Source organism: Labeo rohita, chromosome 10 (assembly GCF_022985175.1).
Source record: "Labeo rohita strain BAU-BD-2019 chromosome 10, IGBB_LRoh.1.0, whole genome shotgun sequence".
In the NCBI taxonomy this organism is placed as follows: Eukaryota; Metazoa; Chordata; class Actinopteri; order Cypriniformes; family Cyprinidae; genus Labeo; species Labeo rohita.
The window spans coordinates 242,894-264,560 of NC_066878.1; the positions used below are offsets into that span (position 1 = coordinate 242,894).

General features: G+C 36.1%; 1 long non-coding RNA gene across 1 annotated transcript; it reads left to right on the top strand.

The window, feature by feature from the left end:
* Positions 1 to 1,618: 1,618 nt before the first annotated feature.
* On the top strand, positions 1,619 to 21,647 carry LOC127172334 (uncharacterized). Its single transcript, XR_007828620.1, has 3 exons — positions 1,619 to 2,029; positions 2,922 to 3,150; positions 21,136 to 21,647. It is a non-coding gene; the product is annotated as an uncharacterized LOC127172334 (long non-coding RNA).
* Positions 21,648 to 21,667: the final 20 nt, after the last annotated feature.

Genomic DNA, 21,667 nt, shown 5'->3' on the forward strand with positions numbered 1-21,667 from the left:
TAGTTGAACTAGTAAAATCACATTTTTTGCAGTCACTTTAAGCATAGGCTAAGGCAAAGCTTCAGCTTTCCTTCAGAGTATAGACTGACAGAACAAGAGAAACAGGACGGTCTGAAATAGTGACCAGTGTCATGGTAAACATTCATTTAAGCTTGCAAAAGTGAATTGAGTGCAAAATTCAACATATCATTAGGCTTTATAGCTGTCATCTTGACAAACTGAAAAAGTAGGCCCTATTGAATAAAACGGTGTCAAAAACATTACATTCATAATAAGATTTCCCCCATTTTCGTTTCTCTTACTTGAATGAAAGGTTGGGTTTTTGTCACATTCCAAAAATGTATAAACGTATAACTAAAACGTTTCAGAAATAAAACATTTCGTGAATGATGTAAATCAAATTTTGTTTATTAACCTTTATGCATGCATTGCATATTTATTGGTGTTTGGTGATTTGTTACAAGCATTTTTCATTTGTAAAAGATGACACTGTACATGTTTAAACTTTGTTTTCGTTGCATTTGCAGAGTTTTGACCAGCAGGTGTCGCCAGCATAACGTTTCGAGCGCTTTGGAAACTAAACAGTTGAAGAGGTCACGCAACAGATTAATCTTTCACGAAAATTTCACGAAAAGTTTATTATAAGTCAGACATTGGAGTAATGTCATTCCGATCACTTGTTTTGGCAATGTACCCACACAGAAATGTTGGCAGATTTTTTACCGCTCGAATAAGAATATGGAAAATATCACTTAATCTGTGTTTCCTGCTAGCTAAATTTTACATAAAAACTACTGGTTTTTATACGCCTTGGGAGAAAGTATGGACCTTGCCTCATAAGTATCTGCTTACCAATAAAGTAAAAGAGATGACATTTAAGCTGATTCGCAAATGTTACCCGACTAAAGTCTTTCTTAGGAAATATAAGCCTGACATTGAAGTGAACTGCAGTTTTTGTCTTAATTCATTTGTTTTGGCAATGCACCCACACAGAGAAATTTTGGTCTGACTTTTTGGTGTTTATCCAATCTTATTTTGTAAGTGACTTCTCATTTTGTTTTAAAGATGCTTTGTTTGGATTATTTGAATATTCTAAGGAGAATACAGGAAAATATTACATAATTAATTTATGTTTTCTGTTAGCTAAATTTTACATTCATAAACAAAAGTTTACTGGCTCTAAACCTCTTTTTTCTGTGTTCAAAGTGGACTTGGATAAGTATATAGAAACTATCCAAAGTTCTGCTAATTTGAAAGCTATGAAAACTGTATCTCTGTATTCATCCTTTGTGTCATCCTAAGACGTAATTGTATAACCCTGTTTTTTTCTTTGTTTGTTACCCCGGCAACAAATCTGTGTGTGTGTGTATATATATATATATATATATATTTTTTTTTTTTTTTTTTTTTTTTTTTTGTAATTGTCTGTAATTGTACTGTCCTGTTGTTCACTGGCTCGACGTTCCGATTTGAAACAAAAAATTCGCGAACCCGCTCAGAAGTTCCGATCTAAATCAAATGATTCGCGATGCCGTATACGAAGCTTCGTTCAGAATCAAATGATTTGCGATTCCGCTCCGAAGTTCCGATCTAAATAATCAAATGATTCGCGATATGGGCTTTCAAGTCCCGATCTTAATAAAATGATCCGTTCGGAGCGCTTCGAAACAGTGAATCATGCAGCGAAGTTTCAAGCTCCGTTTCACCCGTCACTAACTGCTTCTTAAAATCATGACAAGCGATGTCAGAAATTTTAAAATGAATAGCTTTTTTTTTAACTGGTTTTTGCTAGTGAACACTTAAAGTGAATGAAGTGAAAAGTTTGAGTTTGAATCACTCGGATCGGTTCCAGCGTGTTGTACCTTGTTTACATGGCACTGTTAGCTGGTTTAGCTCGCTAGTTTGATGAGATTAACTGAAAAGAGCGAAAAAAGTATGACGTCCACAAATAAATTATCCATATTTCCAGTCTAAGGATAACTGTTTTTCACGTCGAAGACCTCCAACACAAATCTACGGGCATATTCAGGTGAGCCAACTAGTAAACACCATTAATACGACAAGCTGGACCTCAAAATATATGCTAGCTGGAAACATTGTGGATTATGATCAAGTCTGTATCTTTTAGATAGCTTGACTACTGCAATTTAGTTTGTGACTTCAATATGAAATCATTTGAAACCGTACAGTCTCCCCATACCATTGAAGTGAACGTTAAATTCCTCAGTATATATTGTAATAGGTATTTGAGAAAGTATAGTTGTATGTCATTGTATTAGTGTTATTTGTACATGTAATTATTTATTTATTAATTTGTTTAGTGTATCTTGGCTCTGAAACAATAGCTGCAGTTATTAGTTTGACCGCAGGATGTCGCCATTCTCATAACTTTTGGCCCCTCATTTGATAATGCTACAAGACTTGTTATGCAATGGTTGGCTTATTGTAACAAAATAGAGAGAAAAAAATGGGAATAGTTTGTAGAGGGAAAATCTTCAGCCACATTATGAAAAGAAATTTAAGGGAAACCCACATGTTTTACTCATTAGGTCTTCAAATCTATTAGTTTACACTACATTTGAAACAAATTAACTTCAGTGTTCAGTCTTCTCGAAGGATTTGAATCAGTATATACCTCGCAATTTCAACCACATTAATTAATCTGCCAGAGAAAATCATATGTGTGCAATTAAATCCCGCTATTTTCTGTGACCGCATGTGCAGTTTGAGCCAAGATCATATTTGAATGAATTAGACGCAGATTTTCTCACACGAAGGCAAAAAACAGATGATTAACAACGCTGAGTTTGATGTGAAAGGGGAACCTGCGCCTCTCTATAACGTCAGCATACACTGAGAGTTTCAATAGCAGATTCCCATTTACGTGATTTGAGTAACACACTGTTTTTTTTCTTTCACAGAGCGGTCACTGGTATCATAATGTCCCCTCCCAGCGTCCGGCTGTTCGTGATATGGCACTACCAATGCCTTTTGGGCAGATTTCAACTCCCGCTGTCAGCTCCAGAGTCTTTGTCTCTGGCTAAGATGACCCAGTTTCGCAGTCGGTGTCGTGTTGCAGTCCCGGCCGTGCGAGAGTGTGTATGTGTGTGTACGTGCACGCAGGTCTGTGCTAAGCGCGCCTGTTGACAGGTATGATATAGAGTGCATCTGCCCCCTGAGCCCTCTCACACACAGCAGACAATTGAGTGCGAGATCGTAATGGGAGCGGGGCCCCGAGGGCTCGGCCGTGGGGCTGGGAGGGCCGCAGCTCCTGTGTCATGGTTAGGCTAGTGTCAAGGTTTGAGTTTACGATCAACCCCCAGTCTTTCTCTCTTTCTCTCCACACACACACTCAGCATTACTAAGCCATGTGCCTCACAGATCTCTGAGATTTCTCCCTTGAGGCCAATCCCTCATAATCAAAATTAATTGCCTGTCCTTGAAACTGTAATCGGGTTTCACTTTCTCACTTTTTCACTTTTGAGCTCAACAGGCTCAAATATTGCATACACATTGTGATTATTGTCAGTTTAAAGCAAATACTGGATGCTTGCACGAATGCAAATGTTTTGCATGAGTGAATCTCATAAAACTTGTAAAGGATGTGATTTGGTAGCATGGTGATATTTGATAACATGATAAAATAGCTTTACTGTCTATCATTTTTACTGTCTGTAGTCTTACAGAAGATCTTGTGAAAAAACTATCCAGGTCGTATTTCTCCCCAGAAGACATATTTTGCTGCTATATTATATTATTAAAAAAAAGGTAGGCATTATTATATTATATTATATTACATTATATTATGTTATATTATATTATATTATATTATATTAATTTTTACTGTCTATATTTCTACTATACAGGTCATATTTCACCCTAAAATAAATATTTTGCTGTTAAAAAAAGGAAGGTATTATATTATATTATATTATATTATATTATATTATATTATATTATATTATATTATATTATATTATAATCTGTATTTTAACAAAAGATCTTGTTAAAAACTATCCAGGTCATATTTAGCTGTTATATTATTTTAAAAAAGGTAGATATTATTATATTATATTATATACACAATTACTGTGGATTTTTTAAGTATTAAATAAAAGTATATATTGGAGTACATTTTACAAGAAAATACTGTTTCTACTTTTTACTTAAAAATTTGGCATTTAATTAAATGTGACACTTGCTGTGTCATTGAAATGAAGTGACATTTACTAGCATTTCTGAGTGACAACTGGTTCTTTTCTAAATATATATATATATATATATATATATATATATATATAAAAAGAAAGAAAATTGAAAAATTATATATATAATTTTTCAATTTTCTTTCTTTTTTTTATATATATATATATATATATATATATAATTAAAAAATTAATATATAATATTTTGTTATATACATAATATTTAATTATAATATTTTATTTTATATATATACACATATATTTCTCTCTGTCCTTTTAATTTATACGTGAAATTTATTTATTTATTTATTTATTTATTTTTTACAATTTCTTACAAAATGCTTTTGCAAATCACCCCAGTTTCACCTCAAAATGAAATGAAAAATAAAAATAGGAAACTAGTATAAAATGAGAAAATTATGTTATTAAATCAATTATTATTATTTTTTGTTTGTTAAAGTAATGCTTAAACAATGTTTTTGTTTTTTTTTAAGTAATGATTCCAACATTTTCTGTTCAGATCCTCCTGTTTTGATTAGATTGTCCTAAATATTGCTCATGTCGAGACGTGTTTTGCCCTTATAACCCTTTTTTGGGATTTTCTAAATTAGGACTTGCATTATCTGCTGTGCAAACACAGCTTTGCGGTCCATTTCCTCCAGACTGGTTTAAGACTGTGAGTCAACATTAGCAGTCAACTGCTGGATCGTATAACATACAACTGAGAAAGAAGCCTAATTGAAATGTTTTTCAATCACATTTTTCCCACTTTTAGTCCTGCCTGATGTCAGACTGGCTCTTTTGGGACTTTTAGTTTGAATTTTCATCAGCGTGTCGCTGTAAACGTACAACGGCCTCATGGCCTGAGGGCTTTTTTTGGTTTAATGTGTGATTGTTTGTGCCTGTTCCCCACTCAAACGTTTAGAATAAATAATCGCCCACCCCCTCTAACTGTTAACTTCTCCCACGGACACGCACACAGTCCCATTAGCATCTGATTTGATACACATCATGTTAGTAAATGAATGGCAAACTAGTGAGTCCCCCCTGCCAGGCCAATCGATGAAATGCTCCTCAGGTGCAAACATCTCTCCAGGCCCGGTAATCAAACCCCCAAGCTCAGCGCACCTCCTTATCAGAGCCATCCTTAATTAAGAGCCATTAACATTCTTTCTCACACCTTCCTTTCAGCCGAGCGGCTCGGTGGGTTCCAGACCCCTTGCTGTCAGGCTTGAATGAGCAATGCGCACATTTATTCACAGGCCGGAGCGCAGCATGCTGGCCCTGAGCCGGATGGTGCCAGACCCCCGTCCCACCCGCACGTGCAGCCCAAACACAGCGAGAGAGGCGCTTGATTGTGTACATTGTGGGCATGTAATGTTTATTAATGCTTCGGCCATGTAAACCTTTGTTTATCATGCCAGTAAAGCCTGTCTTAATATTGCTTTTTGACAGATGATGAAGGCTGGCGGTAATGAGTGTCCATTGCTCCGGGACAGCTGCTAGCGCTTCGTAGCACAATACAGCTGGCCTGCTCTAATTACCTCGGCCGTGAGCTGGTCATCTGAGAAAAATGTAAACCATTCAGCAGGAAACAGTGAGACGGGCTTCAGAGTGAGTTATTGATAATGTGGCGTGTAGCACTTCATCTGGAGTTCACGCTGCTTCCTGCACATAAATTCATTGGAGTCAAGTGCATAGCGTGCGTTTGCATTGAGCATGTAATCTGTCCGTCGTTGTTAATGATCGTGCACACGTGCCCATTTCTACTAGACAAATAATAGAATTTGTTAGTAATTTTAATGGAAATGTTTAAAAATGCATTAGTGAGTTGGTTTATTCACAATAAAGTAAATTACATGCTTAACACGACAGCATTTTAAATGCTAAAAATGCTTTAAAAATACATGTATTTAATTTATGTGTATGTTAAATAATTTATTACATTTAGCATAAAAAACTTACTGACTATATTTTCAATAATTAATCATTATTAAAAATTATTTAAGTAAAGTTTTGTATATTATGATAGTATTTGTTGCCATTAAGTTATATTGGTTTTGATTTTAAGTTTAGTGAGTTAACTTACCGTATACAGTAAAAAAAAAAATGCTTTAATAAGACAGCCTTGTAAAAGGCTAAAAATGCTATACAAATATTTTTAATTCATGGTGAAAATGTAAATTGCACTTAAGAAGTCATTCATGTACATTATTTTGGCATAATGTGACATTATTTTCATGGTAATTAAGCACATTTACACCTATTTCACTTTATTCTAATGCAAAACTAAGTCTTATTGTCATTTAAATGTGAAAAAATATTGTTTTATTACTTAAATAGGAAAGTTTTTTTTTATATTTTGATTATATTAGTATTTGTTGTAGGCTACTTGCTGTAAGTTATATTGAAGTAAATTATGTGAGTTAGTGAGTTGGTTATGAAATGCTTAAAATGCTATGAAAACAATTTTTTATTTTGTAAAAAAATTATTTATTTTATAATTATTATTTCATTTATTTACATGTTCATATTTTATTTTGAAAATTTAGATTTCATTCAACAACACATGCGTCATGTATTTGGTAAATAATTAATTAAAAAGTAAAACCATCTTATTTGTAAATTGTGTTGTAAATTGTTGTAAATATATATATATAAAGATACATAAATATATATAGATATAGATATATATACATGCAATAGTCAACATTTGAAGTGGATCGAAAAAGTTCATCCCAAGACAAGAACGGGTATTGTTTTTGTTTTAGAACAACTTTGATGAAAGGTTTTGATCTACTTCAAATGTTAACTACTATATGTATGAAATCCTTTTTGACATTTTTTTTCATCACAATTAAACCCAAAAAACTCATTCTCATAAAATGTGAAAAAATATCACTTATTTAAACTTTAACGTTTGTATATATTATGAATTTGTTGTACTGCTAATATAAATATATTATATAAAAATCCTACAGGTCCCAGTCCCACAAATTATTTGGTTTTTCAGCTTTTTTGTGTATTTGAAACCTTTCCAACAATGACTATGATTTTGAGACCCATCTTTTCACACTGAGGACAACTGAGGGACTCAATATGCAACTATTACAGAAGATTCAAACATTCACTGATGCTTCGGAAGTAAAAACTATGCATTAAGAGCCAGGGGGTGAAAACTTTTTGAATTTGAAGATTAGGGTAAATTTAACTTTTTTGTCTTCTGGGAAACATTAAAGTATCTGTAGTTCTGTAGTTTCTGAAGGGCAGTACTAAATTAAAAAAAAAAAAAGATATTTAGCCAAAATATGAAAAATGTACATATCTTCATTCTGTTCAAAAGTTTTCACCCCTGGCTCTTAATGTTTTGTTTTTCCTTCTGGAGCATCAGTGAGCATTTAAACCTTCTGTAATAGTTGCATATGAGTCCCTCAGTTGTCCTCAGTGTGAAAAGATGGATCTCAAAATCATACAGTCATTGTTGGAAAGGGTTCAAATACACAAAAATGCTGAAAAACCAAAGAATTTGTGGGACCTGAAGATTTTTTCTGAAGAACAGCAGACAGTTTAACTTTCAGGACAAACAAGGGACTCATGAACAACTGTTCAAAAAAAAAAAACAGCTGTGAATCATTCAGGTAACAACACAGTATTAAGAATCAAGTGTAAGTAAACTTTCTGTGTACTGTTTTTGTGTACTATACGTAAACGTCTTTTATGTGAAATATCTTGTTCAAGTCAGTACTAAATAAAAAAATAACATGCATTTTGTATGATCCCTCTTACTTTGGTAAAATAATTAACATTTTGCAGATTCTGCAAGGTGTATGTAAACTTATGACCTCAACTCTTTTCAGAGAATGCATTGTGAATATAACTAATAGTTTTTCTTCCACTGGCAGTATTATTGTTCAGCTACTATGATTTGCCTGTAATCAGACATTGTGAGAGGTCACTGAGGAGGCCTTCAGCTGTGACTGTATCACACAATTTTGATGTGCACTCCTGAGGTGTAAACTTCACCTCGATTCGCTCTGACACATTTCACAGGGGACTTTTACAACCTGTGGGTTGCGGTGGTCTAAACGACATTGTTTGCTTTGACTGTGGTTAGCACGGTCCCCACACCGTTTAATGGTCTATTTAGTGTGCTGAGAAGAGGCTTTTTTTGACAGAGTGACTGCTTTTTACGGTGAGAGTTTGTGTCCTAATAGTACCTCATTTCCTTTCCACACTAGGCTGGCCAAAACAGAAGCAAACTGATGGCACGGTAAAGCCAAACACCTCAGATAACACCTCTGCTGTCCACATGTCCTACACGAGAGGACTGTTAATTTCGAGGTATCCTGCAAAAATGGCTCTGATAAATGTTAAAAATGTAATTTTAATGGAAAATAATGAATGAAATGAAAGAATTACATCTAACATTTAATTCAATAGTATTTAACAAATAGTATTAATAGTTACTTCAGATTCTTTATGTTTTAACAAAGTAATGACGAAGTCATATTTGTGACCTTGGACCACAAAACCAGGCATAAGGGTCAATTTTGGTAAAGCTTTCCACTGATGACTGGTTTGTTAGGATAGGATAATATTTGGCTGAGATACAGCTATTTGAAAATCTGAGGGTGCAAAAAAATCAAAAGATTGAGAAAATCACCTTTAAAGTTGTCCGAAGAAGTTTTTAGCAATGCATATTACAAATCCAAAATTAAGTTTTGATATATTTACATTAGGAAACGTACAAAATATCTTCATGGAATATGATCTTTACTTAATTTCCTAATGATTTTTTGCATAAAAGAGAAATCTATCATTTTGACCCATACAATGTATTGTTGGCTATTGCTACAAATATACCCGATGCGACTTATGACTGGTTTTGTGGTCCAGGGTCACATATTAGACTTAGAAAAGAAAAGGTCTGACTCATAATTGTGGTGTAATGTGGTTCTGGTTAGTGATTATTGTCCAGAGGGACATTTTTTTCTGGTCTCAGAGGGCATAATCTAATGTGGGGATAAATCAAATCAAGTCTTAAGTGTGCTGGTGGTCAGACCTCTTGTCCATTGTTGGACTGACCCATTGATTCCCCAGGGAGCTCAACATGGTGGCAATTAGTCTGAACCTTTCCCCTCCCATCCATTAGTCAGTGCAAACAGCATCCAGCACACCAGGACTCCTCCGTTCCCTTAATCATTAGCCTCTGGTTCAAACAGAAATCAAAGTCAGATCCTATACTTCCATTAGACAAGACTGTTTAGCGGCCTAAATCCACTCTACAGTCTTTCTGGAGAGCATTTGTTCCTTTACGACATCGTGAGGAACCCACTTGATCGGTGGCTTTCTTCAGGAGATCTGACACAACAAGTGGCCGGTGCTATCCAAACAGGTTTATCACACAGCAGTTTCGGCAGGCGCTCTCCAGCTGTTTGAAATACTGTGACACATCCTTCCGCCTCACCCCTTCTCTCGGTTTCCTTGAGGAACAAAAGAGGGATTTCCTTTTGGACTGATATATGGCGTGGTTGGAGAGAAACGTCGAGAGTTATAATGGGAGATAGAATGTCTTTGCGCTATATGCTTGTCTCATCAAATTAGCCCGCTGATTGCTGACAGACAAAAATGAGAGACAACGATGGGGATTTATTCCGATTTTTTTTTTTTATCTTTCTTTGTCAGGATTGGCTGCAGGGCTGGGCAGATTACTTGCAAAGTGTAGTCTTTTTAAGATTACAATTGAAAATATAGTTAGTATTGAAATCTAGGTTACTCATTTTAGATAATGTATTCTGACTACTTTTTAGATTACATTCAGATTACTTTTTTACATAACTTGCTATAAAACTAACCATTAAGCTAGTCCGATTATGAGCAAAATAAAATACTGTAAAATAAAGTACGTAATTTCTGGAATCTGATTACGTAATTTAGATTACATGTAATCGGGTACTATCCAGTACTGATTGGATGAGATCATCCAATTCGTAATCTAACTGTGTGATTCAATCTCGTATCCCAAAAGTCCTTGACGAATTAAAAGCTTTGTGACTGGTTTAGTCTTTCCTTGTTCACTGCCAGTCTGAAGGCCGAATGGAAGAGCTGAATATGCACACAAAGAGCCCGTGGAGCTCGTGGGGCCCCAGACTCAGGCGTTCCAACCAACTGCTACAGTCCACATAATTCCAATCCGGTTTTCACTTCCTGTTTGCGAGGGGTGGGCGGTCATCACACAGACACTGGCTTGTACACTAACAGGCTTATAAATATTCTCCTGGGAACTGATGTCTGCAAATATATTGCTAGACAGATGCCATTTATTATTATTATTAATATTTGGCTGCAGCCAGTTATTAAAGTTTTACATGTCAACTGCAGTGATGCTACTACAATAAAATATGTCTGTTAGAGCCTGTCTATGTGAAAGTTAGTGACTAGTTTCAAATTAACTAGAATCGAAACTAGATTTTCTTGCATATATAAGTGATTTATGATCAATATTAAGGTTTTTCATGTTCTTTTTAAACTGTGTTGTTAAGATGTAGCTATGGCATTCTGAGTGAATTTAGTGGTTACTATGCTGATGCTAAGACATACTGAATGGTTTAAATTTGTTGCTGTGACATTCTGAGTGGTTGTAGTGTATTGCTACCCTGTTGAAAAAAACAGCAAATGTTGGTTAGGTATGTTTTGAATCATGGCTCATGGTTTGAGCTGGATTAAGATGGTCCTTAGCTGGTCACGTGCTGGTCGTGAGCTGGTTTAAGCTGGTCATTTGCTGGTGCTAAGCAGGAGCTAGCTGCATTCTGAGTGGTTTAGTGTATTGCTATGCCGTTGCTAAGGCATTCTGAGTAGCTTAGTTCATTACTATGCCATTGCTAAAGCATTCTGAGTGGTTTAGTGCATTGCTATGCCATTGCTAAGGCATTCTGAATGGTTTAGCTAAGGCATTCTCCAAAACTGTTCACTAAGCTCACGATTAAATTTCATATTTAAAAAAAACACCAATGAAGTTTGACAACAACAGGCTCTTAAAACTTGTTTCTTATGTCCAAATGCTGTTAAAAAAAGCTTGTTTTTGATGCTGTTACTGAGGCATTCTGAGTTGTTTAGTGCGTTGCTATGCTGTTACTGAGGCATTCTCAGTGGTTTAGTCTGCTGCTATGTTGTTACTGAGGCATTCTGAGTTGTTTAGTGCGTTGCTATGCTGTTACTGAGGCATTCTCAGTGGTTTAGTCTGTTGCTATGCTGTTACTGAGGCATTCTGAGTGGTTTAGTCTGTTGCTATGCTGTTACTGAGGCATTCTCAGTGGTTTAGTCTGTTGCTATGCTGTTACTGAGGCATTCTGAGTGGTTTAGTCTATTGCTATGTATTTACTGAGGCATTCTGAGTGGTTTAGTCTGTTGCTATGCTGTTACTGAGGCATTCTGAGTGGTTTAGTCTGTTGCTATGTTGTTACTGAGGCATTCCGAGTGGTTTAGTCTGTTGCTATGCTGTTACTGAGGCATTCTGAGTGGTTTAGTCTGTTGCTATGTTGTTACTGAGGCATTCCGAGTGGTTTAGTCTGTTGCTATGTTGTTACTGAGGCATTCCGAGTGGTTTAGTCTGTTGCTATGCCGTTACTGAGGCATTCCGAGTGGTTTAGTCTGTTGCTATGCCGTTACTGAGGCATTCCGAGTGGTTTAGTGCGTTGCTATGCCGTTACTGAGGCATTCTGAGTAGTTTAGTGCGTTGCTATGCTGTTATTGAGGCATTTCTGAGAGATCAAGCCATTCTCAGATGCCTGTCGGTGTGGCGTCACACCGAGAGAGGCCGCTCATATGATAGTTAATTGACATGAGTATCTTACCTCAGATCAGCTGTAACAGTCCAACCTCTATTGTTTCGATGCTAGAGCAGGGATGTAAGTTAGACAAGAATATCTCTGATTGAGTGATTGAGGTGTTGTGTTGCTGGATGTAATAATGAACATAGTGGTCATCATTTACTCCTGATATCTGAGCTGCTAAAGATGCAGTGGATTACATTTGTTTGTGAATGGAATGCGCCTCCCGATCTACATAAATGCGTCTATGTTCGCGCGAATCATTCGTGATCCGGCTTCACCTACAGCAGAAGTGAGTATAAGGGTTTTTTATGAATATCTGAAATCACCTTTCCTAATAACATGCTAGTTAGCAAGTTTAGCGGGTAAACATGGCTAAATGCGGCTAAAGTAAACAGGCTCGTCACTCCACAGAGAGAAGAGAGGGGCTGGGCAAGCAGAGCTCATTAACATTTAAAGCAGCCTCGACTAGAACAGGATGATATTTGCAGAGCTGATTTTGGCAAGGTAAAAAGGGTGTTGTTTTACACAACCATTGAGAATTTTTAACCAAAGTATGTTATAGACTTTTCATTAGGACCCTAAAGAATTATATCAACTTGTGGAAAATGGGCATCCGATGACCCCTTTAAGGCATTTTGAGTGGTTTAGATGATGTTGCTCTCATAGTTGCCATTTCGATATGTTTACATTAATGTACTTTGCAAATATACATTTTTAATCCAAAGCAGTTTGTGCATTTTCTGGGAATTAAACACACAACCTTAGTTTTGCAAGAGTTAATTATCTATTATTTTAGACACAGGAATGACCAGTAAGGAACCAATTAAGCCAATCACTTTAAAAAAGTTTGTAACTAGTTTCAGATTCATTTACAGTTGTGGCACATGGGAAACTTGTATTTCCATTTTTGAGACCGGTTTTAATCTTCGTATCAAAATGCACATCATTATAAGCCAGACATTGCAGTTAAGCTAGTTTGAGTCGTCTCTCTGCTAGTGCCACAAGTTTAGCCCACTGGAACGTAAGGTCAGCAAATGGAGAGAAAGGGATATGACTATGACCTCCGCTGGGATAAACGGGGAAACAGAGGGTTTGTATTTATATACAATGGGCACTCAGCAGCCGCTGCACGCTGGGACTGAGAGCTTTCACCACTGCATGGGGTTAAAGGTTAATAGCCTCTTGGAGTTACATGGATAGAGCACGGGTGAGAGGTCACAATAGGGAGATAAAGACAAACGGGTCCAAAGTTTCACTAAATTCAGATAGTTTTAAGTTAGAAAGGAATAACCTGTGCTTTAATGGGCCTTTTTTTGTGTGTACTGGTGCTGGGTAGATTACTTACAAATTGTAGTCTGTTACAGATATTACATGATGAATTAGTTAGTAATCTGATTATGAGTATTAAAATGTAATCTAAGTACTTAGCATTTGGAATCTAATTATATAATCCAGGTTACATGTAATCAGTTACTACCCAGCACTGCTTTTTGGTTGTGATGGCTTTAAAGATGCATACAACAGATTTGATCGCAGTTATGCTGAACATAAGCTGACATGCTCTAGCTGTGACTCTTCCATGTGCAACTCTATGATTAATTGTATGCCTAAAGCAAGATGTTATGGCTTTACAGTCATATCTCCTATAGCTCATTTGAGTTTTCATTTCCTGAAATCAACTATAAAAATGTGTGCAGTATAGAAATGGCAAAAGAAATTGTAATGACGCCACTGCGTAGGCTGATCTTAAAATAATTTATTAGTCAATGAACAGTCATTAGTCAAGATCAGCTGCGTACAGGCTGCATAAAATGGCTAATTTTAGTTTAATGGTCACATATATTAAAGCTATTGAAAACTGGGCTGTGCCGAGCTAATTATTCAACCTAATTGCAGCCATGTCATGTCAACAAATAAGTCGCTCTTTGCTCTACACCCTTCCTTACTCGGATTTAGAGATTGGTATCGCTGTCGGTGCCTGCCGTAATTAGCACCTTCCTTTTCGTTGAGCAAATGAGTCTATGATAAAGGCTTTGTCTTATATTTGCTTTTAGGAACCAAATTTTTTTTTGCCCAAGTGGGCTCTTCCTTCTGTGTTTAGTCATCAACGAGTGAAACCACAAAGATTTTAATAGCTCCAAAATGTTCCATCAATCTTTGTCTTTCGCTGTTGGCTTGGAGTCTAGGTTAATGTCACTGCCTGTTTTGGTATGTGGTTATCCTCCCTATTTGGATGCACTTTTTGTGACAGCGAGCGAATTACTCAATGTAACATTCCAGATGTGAGTTTTGTCAAAATTTCCATATGCCTGTGCGCTTCCAGTGCCTAAAACTCACACGGATTTGACACTTTGGCTCTCAAGATATACGACCGCCGAGAAATTAGCACAACAGACGTTGCAGAAAACAATTAATCATTGCTGCCAAACTGCATGATGCCTCTAACTGCAAAAATGCAAAGTTTTAGCGTTGATTCTGGGATTCTGTGTTGCGTTTGGGGTTGCACATTTTATCTTATCTGTAAATGCTCATTGGGGCCCTGGAAACTCAACATTACTGGATCTCTTGGGCAAAATAAATAAAGAAATCAGAATAAAGATTTCCAGAGTATTTGAATGGTCATAATTTACAAAGTTCCAATTGTTGATTGGATGTTAAGATGTGGGCGTGGCATTTAGGTGGAGGCAAGTGAATGTAAACTTGCAGGGGCTGGGTTTAAGCAGACGAAATGATTGGAGGTTGGAGATTAAACATATTTAAAGCACAAATAAACACACACACAGATTATTTGTTCATAATTAGATTTTTAATGTATTTAGAAAACAGGGTTAATTTTAATTTCATGGCGACTTTAAATATTTAAGCTAATGTGTTAATGCTTTTAGCTAGCAGTGTAAGTGTATACTCTCAGCTCCATTTATCACTTTTGACCATGTTTAAATTAGTTTTGTGCCCTTTAGTCCACATCTTTAGCTTTAATGTCATCTATATGCTAGTGTAGCTATAAAAGTTATCAAAACAAACATATTTTTCCATTTATTACATTTTTTTACATTTAAAATAAAAATATTTTATTTATAATGCATATACACTACCAGTCAAAAGTTTCTGAACAGTAAGATTTTTAAAGAATTGTCATCTGCTCACCAAGCCTGCATTTAATTGATCCAAAATACAGCAAAAGCAATAATATTGTGAAATATTTTTACTGTTTAAAATCACTGATTTCTATTTGAATATATTTTAAAATGATATGTTTAAAATCCTGTGATCAAAGCTAAATTTTCAGCATTATTACTCCAGTCTTCAGTGTCACATGATCCTTCAGATTCTTTTTTTTTTTTTTTTTTTTTTTTTAAACCTGGCAAAATTCTACTCTGCTTTTTTCAACATAATAATAATAATAATAATAAATGTTTTATGCGCAGCAAATTACAATATTATAATAATATCTGAAGGATCATGTGACTGGAGTAATGATGCCAAAAAATCAGCTTTAAAATGACAGGAATAAATTACATTTTGAAATGTGCATATAGAAAACAGTTATTTTAAATAGTAAATGCATTTCAACATTTTACTGTTTTTGCTGTACTTTGGATCAAATAAATGCAGGCTTGGTGAGCAGAAGAGACTTAAAGGAGAAGTCCACTTCCAGAACAACAATTTACTAATAATTTACTCACCCCCTTGTCATCCACGATGTTCATGTCTTTCTGTCTTTAGTCGTAAAGAAATTGTTTTTTGACTAAAGCATTTCAGGATTTTTCTTCATATAATGGACTTCAATTGTGCCCCCGATTTTGAACTTCCAAAATGTAGTTTAAATGCAGCTTCAAAGGTCTTTAAACGATCCCAGCCGAGGAAGAAGGGTCTTATCTAGCGAAATGATCTGTCATTTTTTTCCGAAAATAAAAATGTGTATACTTTTTAATCACAAAAGGTCATGCAGCACAGGTTCTGGGATGCGCGTTCACGACGCTACGTACTATTGAATCTTGTCGAAAGGTCACGCCGAATGTAGGCGGAACCACAGACCCAGTGTTTACAAAGCAAACGTGCAAAGACTAAGAAAGTGCAAGTAAGTCAAACGCTGTTTACAAACAAAAAGGTACAACAATGTCGATTCTGAAGTTGTAAGAGAAAATAAGATGGAGTTTTTCGCCATTCTCTACCTTTTTTAGCCAGAGTACACAGTCAGTGAACTTAGACGTGATTCGTAGTAGTGATGGGAAGTTCGTATCATTTTACCGACTCGGACCTTTGAGTCTTGTTCAGCAAAATGAACAAATCTTTTTCCGAGTCATTACATACAGCATCACGTGACAGCCCCATAAGATGAACGAACGACTCGAAAAACCCGAAAAGGAAATAGAAACGAAAAACGAAACAGGTGAACTAATTCCAGTACAGAACCTAATAGGATGTTGTGCATGTGCAATTGAACAAATCACTCACCGAGACGACTCGTTCTTCGCGAGTCACATTAAAGATTCGTTCAAAATGAACGAATCGTTCAAGAACGACCCGTGGGAGCGCATCCGAGAGCCTGTGCTACACATGCTTTTGTGCTTAAAAAGTATACAAATTTTTATTTTTCGAAAAAAACGGCCAGATCGTTTCGCTAGATAAGACCCTTCTTCCTCGGCAGGGATCATTTAGAGCTCTTTGAAGCTGCGTTTAAACTACATTTTGGAAGTTCAAAATCGGGGGCACAATTGAAGTCCATTATATGGAGAAAAATGCTGGAATGTTTTCCTCAAAAACCATAATTTCTTTACAACTGAAGACAGAAAGACATGAACATCTTGGTTGACAAGGGGGTGAGTAAATTATTAGTAAATTGTTGTTCTGGAAGTGGACTTCTCCTTTAAAAAAAAAACATGAAAAATCTTACTTTTGACTGGTTTACTCTTTCTCACTCATGGGGAGAGTAAAAATGAAGTATTAAGTGTTGAAATTAAGTGTTATTTTTATACTTTTGAACAAGCTGATAAAATAAGGAGACTTGAAAGTGTTTATTGTGCAATTATGTTGGGTGAATGACTTCAGTGCACATAATTTAATAGATTTTCCCCTAAAATGTGGGTTAAAAAAAGTCTGCATGCTATTCCTGTCTCACAGATATTGGAAAACAACCCGGAATATGAAAATCTCCTGGCCAAACCAGGAAAAAGGACATTATGACTCTGTATAAATTAATCACCCCATGTTATTCCATCTTCTCGTAGGCTGCAGAAAGATTGTGAGGAAAAAATACCCTTAAGGATTAACATTCTCTTCTCACAATGTTTCTAAGCAGCTGTGGGTTTGTGTTAAAGCGGCGAACTGCAGCTGCATTGGCTGTGCACGGATCCTCTGTGTTCGTACAAGTACAGAAATATCTACAATAATATGAAACAGACCGTTTGCATGACTTGCATACTTTAATGGTTCCTAAAAACACAGATCCATACCTTTGATTAGATGTTACTCAACTAAGTGTGTGATAAGCAATCTGATATGTCATACTATCAGCACTGCTGTCTCCTGAACAGGAAAAGCATGTCTGCTTCTGCAAACACATTTGATCAGGTGTAGTTAATGATTCTCGGCCCAGGCCTGAGTGAGCGATGTGTTAGCAGCTATTATTAAAATCAGTGCTCTGAATTTATCGGGCATAAGGACTCCACATGTGGCGCTTTTGCAATATTTGTGTGATGTTGTGGCAACATGAATATGCCTGAAGAGCATTATTTGAATGTCAAGTGTCGGTTGCATGGTGCCAATCTGTCTAGAGATGCATCTCATGCTAGAGAACATAATTTTCCCAGTGGGGCACATGCGATGATAACCAGTCAGATCTACTCTGGTGCATATATTAATGTGCTTTTGGGATTGCAAAATGTCATCTGTTCTAATCTGACAAGCATTTGAGAGCTTTAGGACAATTTCTATCAAGAAATATGTTGCAAATTCCCAAGTACTTAAGATAATAAATCAAGCGTTGTTGTCTTCATACATTATGCATGATTGTTTTCTCAGTGGTTGCTCTTATATAATTCATGAGTTTTCAGAATCTGTTCAATTTTTTAATATTTGGTTCAGTTAATGATTTTCAAATGTGCATTGTAAGATGACAAAACACTCTGATTCCTGCAATACTTATTCAACAACCCTGCAACACCACCACTGAATATACTGCATGAAACGGACAGTGTAGTCCAATTCTCAAACAAGTGACTCTAATTAATGATTCTTTTTACTGGATCAAAAATATACTGCGTATGTAGCTCGATTCCTCAATGAATGACTCTTATGAGCTGGTTCTGACTCAAATGAATTGGTTCTTTTTACAAGACTATCAATGTAGTCTGATTCCTGAATAAATGACACGAACGGAGTCATTCACTACCAGAGTAGTCCAGTTCTCAAATAAACGACTCTAATGAATCGGTTCTTTTTAGTGACTCAAAAATGTACAGTGCAACCAGTGTCTGATTCCCAAATCAGTGATGTTTATGAGTCAGTCTGGTTAAACCAGACTGACTCCCGAATGAATGACTCTAATGAATCCGTTCTTTTTACTGAATCAAAAACATACTGTGCAACCAGTGTAGTCTGACTCCCTGAACAAATGACTCTTATGAACAGGTTCTTTTCAGTGAATAAGGAATAGAGAGTAAAACCAGTGTAGTCCAAGTCTCAAATCAATGACTCTAATGAATCAGTTCTTTTTAGAAAATGAAAAAAATGCAGGCCAAGCAGTGTAGTCTGATTCCCAAGAAGAAACAGATGATATATTAAGAAGATCTCATTTTGAAATACATAATGTTCCTTTCATGACCACAACTGTCGTTTTGGACCAAAGGATAGTATTTCAGATTTATGTTGCGTTTTTATGTGTGCAACGCCCTAATGGTTTAACAGCTAAAATAAAACGGAACAATGGAAGTCATATTGTGCTGACTTGCACCTGTTTGTGAGCCAGCGCTTTTCACTGAATGAAAAAATACAGCAAAACCCGCGTGATTCCCAAAATGAATGACTCTAATGAATTGGTTCTTTTTGCCGAATTAAAAACATAGAGTGCAACCAGTGTAGTCTGATTCCCAAACGAATGACTCTTCTGAACCGGTTCTTTTCAGTGAATCAGAAAAATACAGCAAAACGGGTCTGACTCCCAAATGCATGACTCTAATGAATCCGTTCTTTTTACTAAATTAAAAACATACTGTGCAACCAATCTAGCCTTATTCCCAAACAAATGACTCTTATGAACTGGTTCTTTTCAATTAATAAACAGCATAGAGTAAAATCAGTATAGTCTAATTCCTGAATTAATTAAACTGTTTTTTTTTTTTTTTTTACTGAATCAAAAACAAACAGCACAACCAACATAGTCAGATTCCTGCAGGAATTACTCTTATGAAACAGTTCTTTTAAAAAAAATACAGCAAAACCAGGCTGACTCCCAAATTAATGACTCTAATATTTTTTTTTTTACTGAATCAGAAACATATAGCACAACCAGTGTAGTCTGATTCCCAAACGAATGACTCTTATGAGCTGACTATTTTCAGTGATTTAAAAAGAACAGTTAAACCAGACTGACTCCCAAATGAATGATTGTAATGAATCGGTTCTTTTTACTGAATCAAAAACGTACAGCACAAACCATGTAGTCTGATTCCCATACAAATGACTCTTATGAACCAATTCTTTTAAAATGAATAAAAAAATACAGCAAAACCAGGCCGACTCCCAAATGAATGACTCTAATGAATCAGTTCTTTTTAATGAGTCAAAAGCATACAGCGCAAGCAGTGTAGTCTGATTCCCAAACGAATGACGCTTATGAACCAGTTATTTTCTGTGAATCAAAAAATACAACGAAACCAGGCTGACTTCCCAGTGAATGACTCTAATGAATCCGTTCTTTTTTACTGAATCAAAAGCATACAGCGCAACCAGTGTAGTCTGATTCCCAAACAAATGACTCTTATGAGCCGACTCTTTTCAGTAAATCAAAAAATACAACAAAACCAGGCTGACTGACAAATGAATGTCTTCAATGAATCAGTGCTTTTTACTGAATCAAAAACATACAGGACAACCAGTGTAGTCTGGTTCCAAAACGAATTACTTTTATGAACTGGTTCTTTTAAGTGAATCAAAAACTACAGCAAAACCAGACTGACTCCTGAATGAATGACTCTAATGAATCCGTTCTTTTTACTGAATCAAAAACATACTGTGCAACCAGTGTAGTCTGACTCCCTGAACAAATGACTCTTATGAACAGGTTCTTTTCAGTGAATAAAGAATAGAGAGTAAAACCTGTGTAGTCCAATTCTCAAATGAATGACTCTAATGAATCAGTTCTTTTTAGAAAATGAAAAAAATGCAGGCCAAGCAGTGTAGTCTGATTCCCAAATGAATGACACTTATGAACCGGTTCTTTTCAGTGAATCAAAAAATACAGCAAAACCAGACTTACGAATGAATGACTCTAATGAATCAGTTCTTTTTACTGAATCAAAAACATACAGTGCAAGCAGTGTAGTTTGATTCCCAAACAAATGACCCTCATGAACTGGAACTTTTTAGTAAATCAAACACACACAACTAACTAAAAGAAATAGTGTGTGAAGAAACAGTTGATACATTAAGAAGATCTCATTTTGAAATACATAATGTTCCTTTCATGACCACAACTGTCATTTTGGACCAAAGGATAGTATTTCAGATTTATGTTGCGTTTTTATGTGTGCAACGCCCTAATGTTTTAACAGCTAAAATAAAACGGAACAATGGAAGTCATATTGTGCTGACTTGCTCCGTCTCATTAGAGTTTTTACTAGTGCCTGTACAGAAAAGCTGAAATAATGTTCGCGTCTCCTCCACGCCCAGAAGTGTGCTGCGGTGTGAACAGGAGGGGGCTTTTCATGGATGTTTAATGCAGATTGTATTGCAGTTTTATTTTTGTGCGTTTTATGAGCTAGCACATAAAAATAATACAGGAATAGCCAAAATAACCTGGATTTGTAATCTATTTTTGTCCTAACACTTATGTAAAACAGATGTAATCATATTGTAATCTCATTATTTTTTCACAGTTACACCAAACAGACCACCATCGCTTGAAAGCAGCCATATCATCTGGTCATGGTAATGGACGTTTAAGGCAAACACATCTGTTGAATCGAGGCACCTACAGCGCTTCTCTCTTCGCTGGAGAATGTTTCTGTCTACGGCCCAGATGAGGAAAGTCTCCAAGCCACAACATGACATCCATCTCAGGATCTTTAATGAGGATATCTACCACTGGAGACGCTGGATTCATGTGAGGCCCACATCGGTGAGGACAAAGGGTGAATTCTTCCCCGGCCGAGCGTGGCTAGAGGAAGTAGTGCAGATGCCAGTGGAGATAACTGAGTGTGGGTTCGAGTTTCCACCAGCTGGTCGCACATACTTCTGCTGTGCACAAAACTGTGCATAACTGAAAGCAGAGTGTGTGAACCAAAACATATTATGCAAATATATTTTTGAATGGCTGCAGTGACGTTGACAGGAGAGTAAAAATATTGAAATTATGCGTCATTATGAGAAAAGGAAGAGGCTTGATGGTGTTTAATGTTCACTTCTGTT